Genomic DNA, 11,232 nt, shown 5'->3' with positions numbered 1-11,232 from the left:
CGGTTTGGTCACTCTGGTTATTCTGTAATAGGAAAGATGCCATTAAGCTGGAGAGTGCATTACTCACCAACTGCACGTCAGTGTGGTATGGCAATTGTCCCGTATCAGACCGCAAAGCACTCCAGTGTGTGGTGAAAACTGCCCAGCAGATTATCAGCACCCAATTGCCCACCATTGAGAACATCTACCATAAACGCTGCCTGGGCAGGGCGAAAAGCATTATCAAGGATGCATCTCACCCTAACAATGGACTTTTTAACTCTTCTCCCATCTGGTAGGCACTACAGGAGCCTCCGCTCCCACACCAGCAGGCACAGGAAGAGTTTCTTCCCTGAGGCTCTGACCCTGCTGAACCTCACATCACAGCACTAAGCAGTATTGCACCCATATTGTACTGTCTCAGTACTTTTATATTTGTGTGCTGTAGCACTTTTTATATGCAGTTATTTTGTAAATAACACTATTCTTTGCATTTCTGGTCAGATGCTAACTGCATTTCATTGGCTTTGTATCTGTACTCGGCACAATGACAATAAAGTTGAATCTAATCTAATCTAATGTAAAAGTTTAATGAGGATTTTGCTGGTACTGGAGAGACATTAAGCAGACTGGGATTTAATTCCATGCAGGATAGAAGAATGAGCAGTGGCCTTATTGAGGTGTGTAAAATCACAAGCAAGAGGCATAGATGGGGTGAATGCACAGTTTGTTTTCCCCCCAGGGCTGGGGATTCAAGTACTCGAGGGCATATATTTAAGGTGAGAGAGGAGATTTAATAGGAACCTTAGGGACATTTTCCACCTATATGGTAGCCAATGTATGGAATGAGCTGTCAGAGGAAGTAGTTGAGATAGGTACAATAGCAACATTTAAAAGAAAACTTGGCCAGCCTCGCAGGTAGGAAAGGTTTAGAAGAATATAGGCCAAATGCAAGCAAATAGGACTAGTTGAGATGGGCATCTTGGTTAGTAAAGATGTTAGCCTGAAGGACCCATTTCCATGCTCTGACTTTGTGACATCCTATGGTGTCTCCTCCAGGATCGGCCCCATTATGCAGTATGTTCTAGAAATATCCTTGCCATATCCAGGGAAGACATTCACCCACACGAGTGGTGACCAAGGAAGCCCGTCTGTGCCACCAGGAAATCAGAGGGGCAAGGTGGGTGAACACCATTCACACTGAGAACTACCCTGGTGCTGTAGAATGAAAATGGAATGAAAATCCCTCAGGTACAGCTCAGGCTGCATGAAGAAACCAGAGGTAGGAAGACTACAGAGGGCACAGGGGTTGCAGGAGCCTGAGATCAGGGAAACTGAGCAATGACGCTGGTTCAGTCACCCTCAGCAGTAATTCTCACACTGGTGATAGGAATGTGAGCTGTAAAGAGAGACCATAAGACAAAAGAGCAGAAATAGGCCATTTGGTCCATTGAGAATGCTCTGCCATTCAATCATGACTGATTTATTATCCCTGACATCCACATTCTCCTGCCTTTTCCCTATAACATTTGACAGCCTTCCTAATCAAGAATCTGTCCAACTTTGCCTTAAATATATCCAACGACTTGGCCACCACAACCATCTGTGGCAATGAATTTCATGGACTACCACCCTCTGGCTAAAGAATTCCCTCTTTATCTGTTCTAAAGGACATCCTTCTATTCTGAAGTTATACACACTGGTCCCAGATTCCCTCCCTATGTCTACTCTATCCAGGCCTATCAACATTTGATAGGTTTCAATGAGATTCCCCCACTGCATTCTTCTAATTTTGAGTGAGTACAGGTCCAGATCCATCAAACATTCCTCATACATACACCCTTCCATTTGAGGGATAATTCTTGTGAACCTCATCTGGACCCTGTCCAAAGCCAGAAAATCCTTTCATAGATAAGGGGCCCAAAATTGTTCACAATACTCCAAGTGTGGTCTGACCAATGCCTTATAAAGACTCAGCATCACATCCTTGTTTTTATATTCCAGGCCTCTCAAAATGAATGTTAACATTGCATTTGCCTTCCTTACCAACAACTGAACCTTTAGGTAATCCTGTACTAGGACTCCCAAGTCCTTTGCACCGCTGATTTCTGAATTTTCACCCCATGTAGAAAATAAGCAACTACCGAAGTACATGACCATACATTTCCCTGCACTATATTCCATCTCCCACTTCTTTACCCTTTCTCCTAATCTGACTAAGACCTTCTGCAGATTCCCTGTTTCCTCAAAACTACCTGCCCTCCACATATCTTTGTATTGTTAGCAAACTTGTCCACAAAGCCATCAATTCCATCAACATTTAACCTGTGAAGAAGCAGCCCCAACACCCACCCTAGTGGAACACCACTAGTCACTGCCAGCCAACCAGAAAAGGCCCCCTTTATTCCCACTCATCACCTACCAGTCAGCCAATCTTCTATCCATGATAGTGTCTTTACTATAACACCATTGCCTGTTATCTAGTTTAGCAGCTTCACATGTGGCACCTTGTCAAAGGCCTTCTGAAAATCCAAGTAAATAATATCCACTGACTCTCATTTGTCTATTCAGTCTGTTATTTCCTCAAAGAATTCCAACAGGCAAGATTTCCCCTATTTTATTATGTACCACCAAGTACATTGAAACCTCATCCTTAATAATGGACTCCAGCATCTTCTCAACCACTGAAGACAGGCTAACTGGCGTGTATTTTCCTGTCTTCTGCCTCCCTGCCTTCTTAAAGAATAGAGTGACATTTGCAGTTTCCCAGTCCTACAGAAACATTCCAGAATCTAGTGATTCTTGGGAGATCATTACTAATGCCTCCACAATCTCTTCAGCCACCTCTTTCAGAACCCTGGGGTGCAATCCATCTGGTCCAGGTGACTTATCTACTTTCAGACCTTTCAGCTTCCCAAACAACTTCTCCTTTGTAATAGTAACTGCACGTACTTCTGACGTTCTTGAAATTCTGGCATATTGCTGGTGTCTTCTATAATAAAGACTGATGCAAAATATTGATTTCACTTGCCATTTCTTTGTCCCTAATTACTTGCTCTCCAGTGTCATTTTCCAACGATCCAAAATCCAGTCTTGCTTCCTTCTTACTCTTTATATATCCGAAAAACTTTTGCTATCCTCTTTTATATTATTGGCAAGTTTACCTTCATATTTCATCTTTTCTCTCCTTATTGCTGTTTTGGTTGCCTCTCTTATTTTTTTAAAACTTTATTTTTTTTTGTTTTGCCAATAACAGAACAAACAGGATAAAAACAAACAGACAGACAGGGTCATCATAGGTGAAGTAAAATCTGTATCTTATAATAGAAAAAATGAATAGCGAAATAGGTTACATTGCTGTATCAAGGTTAACCAAATGCTTATGTCCATAATTGTCCTTCAAAGTCTCAGGGGAACTTAAGATCCATAACTCTAAAGTCCATTCTGCAGGTTCCCTCATAAGAAGAAATAAAACAAAGTTCTTCAGACGAAATAAAAGTACAGTGAAGAAGCCATTTCAGGCTCAAATAAAATGTCCAAATTTTCCCAGTATCTTTCAAGTTTTTTAGTGGCATGTCTCAGAGAGAAAGTCAATCATTCCATAACATAAATTTCTTGAACTATTTCTATCCATTCTAGGTCCGTAGGAGACTCTTTGCTTAGCCATTTCCTGGTAATCGCTTTCTTACTGGCTGCTAGTAGTATTTGTAACAAATATCTTTCATGTTTTTTTGAGCCCATGTGGTACATTACTCAAATAAATAACGTTAAAGTCAAAATTAATCTCTGGGTTGATTATTGGCCTTATCTCCGTTACCACATCAAACCAATAAGACAAAATCTTTGGACACTCCCAGAAAATATGAAAATGATCAGCTAACATTGACCTTGTTCAGGTCTGTTACTTTGTAACTTTATTTTTGGCGTTATGAAAAATCTTAAGGTATTCTTCCAGGTGAATTCCCTCCACGGACCTGAGCTTGAAGTAGGTGAATGTGTTCTGCATATGTTTAACGAATCATCTTCTGTCAATTTTATGTTGGCTTCTTTCTCCCATTTTGATTTAACATACACTGTGGAGACACCCGTTAGATTGTAAAATCGAGTGAATCCTGGTCATCAGTTCCTTTTTAATATTACCTTTTATACACATCAATGAATATATTAATCAGACTTAACCCTTTCTCTCCAATAGTTTTAATATTATTATTAAAATATTGTCTTAGTTGAAGATATCTAAAGAAGCCTTGTTTCTCTAAGTGATACGTTTCTGTGAGTTGTTGAAAGGACTCTAAACCCTTAATGGACGATATTGTACAGTATGAGGTGATTCCCTTACTTGTCCAATGTGTAAATCTACCATCCAATTGTGCTGGAAGGAATTCGGTGTCATGTGCCACCCAACGTAATATTCTTATATTTCTTTCAAAGTTTGGGTCTTTAAATTCTTTACACCTGATGTTTAGAGGGACTGTTGTCCACTTAGTCAGTTTACGTAAATGTTTCTTTTGGAGTGTTTTATCCCCCAGTAAAGATTGGAGAGGGATATTTATTAGACTTTGTCCTAAATCCTTCCCCTTTGCCTCACAATTAGGGTCACACCAACAGACCAGACTGCGCAGATCTGCTGCTCTATAATAGTCTTCAAAACAAGACACAGCAAACCCTCCTTTATCCTTTAGCAGCTGTAATGTCTGAAATCTAATTGGCTTCTGTTTTCCCCAAATACCTGGGGATACAAATTGACAATAAACTGGACTGGTCAAAGAACACTGAGGCTGTCTACAAGAAGGGTCAGAGCCATCTCTATTTCCTGAGGAGACTAAGGTCCTTTAACATCTGTCGGATGATGCCGAGGATGTTCTACGAGTCTGTGGTGGCCAGTGCGATCATGTTTGCTGTTGTGTGCTGGGGCAGCGGGCTGAGGGTAGCAGACACCAATAGACTCAACAAACTCATTCGTAAGGCCAGTGATGTTGTGGAGATGGAACTGGACTCTCTCAAGGTGGTGTCTGAAAAGAGGATGCTGTCTAAGTTGCATGCCACCTTGGTCAATGTCTCCCATCCACTACATAATGTACTGGGTGGGCACAGGAGTATATTCAGCCAGAGACTCATTCCACCGAGATGCAGCACTGAGCGTCATAGGAAGTCATTCCTGCCTGTGGCCATCAAACTTTACAACTCCTCCCTTGGAGGGTCAGACATCCTGAGCCAAGAGGCTGGTCCTGGACTTATCTCATAATTTACTGGCATAATTTACATATTACTATTTAACTATTTATGGTTCTATTACTATTTATTATTTATGGAGCAACTGTAACGAAAACCAATTTCCCCTGGGATTAATAAAATATGACTATGACTATGACTAAATCATTCTTTTCCATACATTAAATTGCTTAAAAGGTACTTCAACAGGCAATGATTGAAAAAGAAAGAGCAATCTAAGTAATACATTCATCTTTATGGCTTCTATTCGGTTATACATATTCATTGGCAGCAATGACCATCTATTTAAATTTGCCTTAATATCAGCTGTTATGGGAATATAATCATGTTCATAGATAGTAGACAAGTCTTCAGGTATTTGCACTCCTAGGTATTTAATAATATTACCTTTCTGTTTGAATTTACTCATTCTGTAAATGTTTTCTTGTGGTTCATAATTAAAATTTAAAGTTTGGATTTTATGTAAATTTCATTTATAGCCAGAGTAAGAACCAAATTCTTTCAGCAGGGATAATAATTTAGGCAAACTTGCATTGGGTTTGGTAAGAGTCACGAGAATGTCATCCACATATAAACAAATCTTATATTCTATATCTCTGATCAGTACACCTGTTATAATCTTGTCTTCTTTAATTGCCTGGGCCAATGGCTCGATAAAAAGTGGGGCTTAGGGGGCACCCTTGTCGACATCCCCTTTCAAGAAATATTGTTTTAGATAAATTCCCATTTATTTATATTCTGGCTGTAGGGGAAGAATATAAAGACTTCAGACATCCAACTACCTGATTATTAAAGCCAAACCGCTTAAGTACCAAGAAGAGATATTCCCATCGTGCCTAGTCAAAGGCCTTTTCAGCATCAAGCAGATTCCAGGTTATTGGATCATTGTGATCTCTTCTGGGGGAAGTATGACCTGTTCAAAATGGATGGGTTATACCTGAACCCAAAGGGGACCAATATCCTGGCGGGAAGGTTTAATAGAGCTGTTAGGGACGGTTTAAACTAATTTGGCAGGGGGATGGGAACCGGAATGATAGAGCGGAGGAAGGGGAAAACAGAAATAAATCTAAGATAGTGAGCAGTAAAGATGTCAGGAAAGACAGGCAGGTGATGGGGCCAGAACATCCAAGGATACACGGATTGAATTCACTGTAAAATTTGAAAAAGAGAAGCTGAAATCTGATGTGTCGGTATTCCAGTGGAGTAAAGAAAATTACAGTGGCATGAGAGAGGAACTGGCCAAAGTTGACTGGAAAGGGACACTGGCGGGAAAGACAGCAGAGCAGCAGTGGCTGGAGTTTATGCGAGAAATGAGGAAGGTGCAAGACAGGTATATTCCAAAAAAGAAGAAATTTTCGAATTGGAAAAGGATGCAACCGTGGCTGACAAGAGAAGTCAAAGTTAAAGCAAACGAGAGGGCATACAAGGAAGCAAAAATTAGTGGGAAGACAGAGGATTGGGAAGTTTTTAAAAGCATACAAAAGGAAACTAAGAAGGTCATTAAGAGGGAAAAGATGAACTATGAAAGAAAACTAGCAAATAATATCAAAGAGGATACTAAAAGCTTTTTCAAGTATATAAAGAGTAAAAGACAGGCGAGAGTAGATATAGCACCGATAGAAAATGATGCTGGAGAAATTGTAATGGGAGATAAGGAGATGGCGGAGGAACTGAACAAGTATTTTGCATCAGTCTTCACTGAGGAAGACATCAACAGTATACAGGACACTTAAGGGTGGCAGGGAAGAGAAGTGTGCGCAGTCACAATTACGACAGAGAAAGTACTCAGAAAGCTAAATAGTCTAAGGGTAGATAAATCTCCCGAACCAGATGGAATGCACCCTCGTGTTCTGAAGGAAGTAGCTGTGGAGATTGCGAAGGTATTAGCAATGATCTTTCAAAAGTCGATAGATTCTGGCATGGTTCCAGAGGACTGGAAGATTGCAAATGTCACTCCATTATTTAAGAAGGGGGCAAAGAAGCAAAAAAGAAATTATAGACCTGTTAGCTTGATATCAGTGGTTGGGAAGTTGTTGGAGTTGATTGTCAAGGTTGAGGTTACAGAGTACCTGGAGGCATATGGCAAGATAGGCAGAACTCAGCATGGTTTCCTTAAAGGAAAATCCTGCCTGACAAACCTATTGCAATTTTTTGAGGAAATTACAAGTAGGCTAGACAAGGGAGGTACAGTGGATGTTGTACATTTGGATTTTCAGAAGGCCTTTGACAAGGTGCCACACATGAGGCTGCTTAACAAGAGCCCATGGAATTACAGGAAAGTTACATACATGGATAGGGCGTTGGCTGATCGGCAGGAACCAGAGAGTGGGAATAAAGGGATCCTATTCTGGTTGGCTGCTGGTTACCAGTGGTGTTCCACAGGGGTCCGTGTTGGGGCCGCTTCTTTTTACGTTGTAGATCAACGATTTGGATAATGGAATAGATGGCTTTGTGGCTAAGTTTGCTGATGATACAAAGATAGGTGGAGGGGCCGGTGGTGCTGAGGAAACAGAGAGTCTGCAGAGGGACTTGGATAGATTGGAAGAATGGGCAAAGAAGTGGCAAATGAAATACAATGTTGGAAAGTGTATGGTTATGCACTTTGGCAGAAGAAATAAATGGGCAGACTATTATTTAAATGGGGAGAGAATTCAAAGTTCTCAGCTGCAATGGGACTTGGGAGTCCTTGTGCAGGATACCCTTAAGGTTAACCTCCAGGTTGAGTCGGTGGTGAAGAAGGCGAATGCAATGTTGGCATTCATCTCTAGGGGAATAGAGTAAGGCGCTGGTAAGACCTCACTTGGAGTATTGTGGGCAATTTTGGTCTCCTTATTTAAGAAAGGATGTGCTGACGTTGGGGAAGGTACAGAGAAGATTCACTAGAATGATTCTGGGAATGAGAGGGTTAACATATGAGGAACGTTTGTCTGCTCTTGGACTGTATTCCTTGGAGTTTAGAAGAATAACGGGGGGGGGGGGGCCTCATGGAAACATTTCGAATGTTGAAAGGCATGGACAAAGTAGATGTGGCAAAGTTGTTTCCCATGATGGGGGAATCTAGTACAAGAGGGCATGACTTAAGGATTGAAGGGTGCCCATTCAGAACAGAGATGCGAAGAAATTTTTTGTAGTCAGAGGGTGGTGAATCTATGGAATTTGTTGCCACGGGCAGCAGTGGAGGCCAAGTCATTGGGTGTATTTAAGGCAGAGATTGATAGGTATCTGAGTAGCCAGGGCATCAAAGGTTATGGTGAGAAGGCGGGGGAGTGGGACTAAATGGGGGAATGGATCAGCTCATGATAAAATGGCAGAGCAGACTCAATGGGCCGAATGGCCAACTTCTGCTCCTTTGTCTTATGGTCTATTATTGCTCATATGGTCAATGAGATGAAGGGCCCATCTCACATTGTCCTGGATTTGCCTACTTTTTACCAAACCTGTTTGATCTGTGTCAGTTAGATCTGGAATTATATTTTCCAATCGTTTCACTAATATTGATGCAAATAATCTATAATCGATGTTTAGAACAGATATGGGCCTCTAGGAACTGCATTCAGTCCGATCCTTACCGCTTTTAGGAATTGCTGAAATTATTGCTTGATTCCAGGACAATGGAGTTCTGTTATTTTTTTTAAAAGTTTCCCAATCCTCTATTTTCCCACTTATTTTTGCTATATTGTAAGCCCTCTCTTTTGTTTTTATGCTGTCTTTGACTTCCATTTTCAGCCATGGTTACATCATCATCCTTTTAGAATACTAATACTTTTTTGGGAAGTATCTGGCCTGCACTTTCAAATTGCTCCCTGAAACTCCAGCCACTGCTGTTCTGCCATCATCCCTGCTGGTGTCCCCTTCCGATCATCTTCAGGCAGCTCCTCCCTCATGCCTCTGTATTTCCCCTTATTACCGAGGTTGGACAGAACTGGGCTGTTTTCTCTGGAACAACAGAAGCTGAGGGCAGAGCTGACAGAAATTTATAAAATTATGACTAAAATAGATATGGGAGACATTCAGATTACTTTTTTTGCAGGGTAGAAATGTCAAGTGTTGAAGGGGATGCATTGGATGTAGTGCTGAAAGAGTATCTGGCAGTTCTGTCATGTCTAAACCAAGGGCACATCCCATGCCTGGTCCTCATGGGCGAACACACACACACATTCTGAGGATTTGGAGCACATAGTCCTAGACTGGCAATGCCTTGATACTCATAATCAGCTCACTACATTTAAGGTGAGAAGGGAAAAGTTTAAAGGAGATGTGTGGGTTTTTTTTGTCTTTAAAACAGTGAGTAGTAGGTATCTGGAAAGGAGTAGTGGCGGAAGAAGTTATGATAGCAGCATTCAAAAGGCTGAAGAAGGGTCTTGGCCCGAAACATCAACAGTTTATTCATTACAATAAATGTTGCCTGACCTGCTGAGTTCCTCCAGCATGTTGTGGGTTGTGTCTGTTGCTCTGGATTTCCAGCATCTCTTGTGTTTATTCAAAAGGCTGCTGGATAGGCACATGAATATGCATGTAATGAAGGAATATGGATCATGTACAGGTAAAAAAAAAATTAGTTTAATTTGGTGTAGTGTTGGGTGCAGACATCTTGGGTCAAAGGCCCTGTTCCTGTGCTGTACTCTTCCGTGTTAATTTAGATGTGTGAGGTGTTGTAGTTTGTGAAGTCATACCAGGGTAGGACATACAATGAATTGTGGTTTCCTTGAATCATATGCAACAGTCACACTCCAAGTACGTAGTTCTTAGAAAGAGGAGACACAGACAGAATAGGTAGTGAAGAAGGCATTATAAGTATGAGAGTTCAGATGTCATGCTGCAGTTATACAAGACTTTGGTGAGGCCATATATGGAATATTGCGTTCAGTTTTGGACACCCTGCTATAGGAAAAATGTCATTAAACTGGAAAGATTGCAAAGAAGATCTATGAGAATGTTGCCAGGACACGAGGAACTGAGTTACATGGAGAGGTTAGGTAGGTTATGACTTTATTCCTTAGAGTGTAGGAGAATGAAGTATGATCTTATAGACGTGTATAAAATCATGAAGGGTATAAACAGGTTGAATATGCAGTCTTTTAAAAATAAAGATTAGCTTTATTTGTCACATATACATTAAAACATACAGTGAAAATTTTCCCCAGAATTAGGGAATTGAAACTGGAAGGCATAATTTTAAGGTGTGATGGGGGGGGGGGGGGGGGAATTTAGTAGGAGACTTAGGAACAACTCTTTTACCCAGAGAGTGGTCAGTATATGGAACAAGCTGCCAAAGGAAGTGGGTACAATTACAACATTTGAAAGACACTTGGACAGTTGCAGAGAGAGGAAAGGTTTAGATGGACTTGGGCCAAATGCTGGCAAAGGGTCTAGCTTAGATGTGTACCTCAGCTTACATGGACAAGTTGGGGTGTAAGACATATTTCTGTGCAGTACGACACACGCTGGGATTGTAATGGAGTCTGGCACACAGGGAGGTATGATTGTCACTGGACCTGTCTGTGGGACATCACTCCCAATTTAGCCACATCCCAAATTAGCTGAGATGCTAACAGAGACACTGGCAGTTCCATCAGGTTTGAACCAATAGGCATGTCCCATAACCTGGTCGAAGGGTGCGAAGCACATGGTCCCAGGGTGGGAATGCCTGGAAATCCATCATCACATCAGCACCCACCTCTTGTGATGTGACCATAGCTCCTTACCCTATTCATCGCAGACTTTTTATTCATTTTCAGATCTGTTTACTGTGGCAAGACCAGCATTACTACTCATCCCTCCTTGTCCATGATGCCCCAGAGAAGGTGCGGGTGAGCTGAACCACTGCAGTCTTCCTGGTGAAGGTGCTCCCACAGTGCTGTTGGAAAGGGAGTTCTAGCATTCAGATCCAGTGATGTCGAAGGAACGGTGATAGATTTCGAAGTTGGGCAACTTGGAAGGGAACCTGCAGGTGGTGGTGTTCTCCTAAACCTGCTGTCTTTGCTCTCCTTGGTGGGACTTGCACCATATCGCCTGACTCCA

The sequence above is a fragment of the Mobula birostris genome, chromosome 2, assembly GCF_030028105.1.
Source record: "Mobula birostris isolate sMobBir1 chromosome 2, sMobBir1.hap1, whole genome shotgun sequence".
Lineage (NCBI taxonomy): Eukaryota > Metazoa > Chordata > Chondrichthyes > Myliobatiformes > Myliobatidae > Mobula > Mobula birostris.
The sequence above is the reverse complement of the archived record's forward strand: the minus strand, read 5'-3'. Positions refer to the sequence as shown.